Source organism: Triticum dicoccoides, chromosome 5B (assembly GCF_002162155.2).
Source record: "Triticum dicoccoides isolate Atlit2015 ecotype Zavitan chromosome 5B, WEW_v2.0, whole genome shotgun sequence".
Classification (NCBI taxonomy): Eukaryota; Viridiplantae; Streptophyta; class Magnoliopsida; order Poales; family Poaceae; genus Triticum; species Triticum dicoccoides.
The window spans coordinates 557932194-557933408 of NC_041389.1; positions in this window are offsets into that span (position 1 = coordinate 557932194).

Here is a 1215-nt window from a genome sequence, read left to right on the forward strand (position 1 = left end):
GAACATGACCCGTGGCGTTGCCTCTGGATGAACAGGACCCTGACCGATCGAGCCGGTTGGGGCTGGATGAACAGGACCCCATGGATGGCTGGATGAACAGGACGACCCCATGGAGGGCTGGATGAACAGTAGACAGTGGAGGGGTGGATGAACAGTAGCCCGTGGAGGGGTGGTTGAACAGGAGCCCGTGGAGAGGGGTGGTTGAACAGTAGCCGGTGGAGTAGCGCGCAGTGCGGGCTGGATGAACAGGAGCCCGTGGATGAACAATCGCAGGTGGAGGCTAGAGGAGGTTGACGGTGGATGAACAGTAGCCCGTGGAGGCTGGAGGAGTCGACGGTGGAGATGAACAGTATCCCGTGGAGTCCCCTTTTGCGGTACGCCACACCGCTCCTGATCAACAGGACCCCCTTTTCGATCGTAGCGCTCCAACACAAGTCCGTTTCGTCCGTTTTGCGGTACGCCACACCCCTCCCGATCAACAGGACCCCCGTTTCGACCGTAGGAGGTCCGTTTCCTTCGTTTTGCGGTATGCCAGACCCCTCTCGATGAACAGGATCCTGTTTCGAACGTGGCCGGTCGAACACAAGGCCGTTTCCTCCGTTTTGCGGTACGCCAGGCCTCGTTTCCATCGCCTGTTCCGTCCAAGCCCTCCCGATGAACACGACGATGCATTCTGTTCCGACCCAGCCGGTTGGCTCCGACGCGTTCCGTTGCCTCCCGAAGAACACGATGCATTCCGTTGCCTCCCCATGAACACGACACATTCCGGTTGCCCCCCATGAACACGACGACGACGCTGTTTGTCTGTTCTGACCCAACCATGTACACGAGCCCTGGCCGTACGTATGCACGAGTAGGCATTCGAGACCCCGCCCGTACGTACACATACATGGGCGTATTTTCTTTCTTGCACCCTGGCCGTTGTACGTGCGTGTACATGCTACGTGCGTGCCTCTACATCGACCAGTATATATATACATACACGTTCGCGACCAGAATGATAATGGTACGTACGCTTCAACCATGTGGGTCCCGATTGTCAGGCACTTCTTGCGTGCGAAGATGTAGCTGGTGGGTCCCAGCAGTCAGGGGGGCGAATCGTTTTTTTCCCGGACGCATTTCCTTGCGTGCGAAGATGTAGCTGGTGGGTCCCAGCAGTCAGGGGGCGAATTGTTTTTTTGCCCGAATGCACTTCCTTGCGTGCGAAGATGTAGC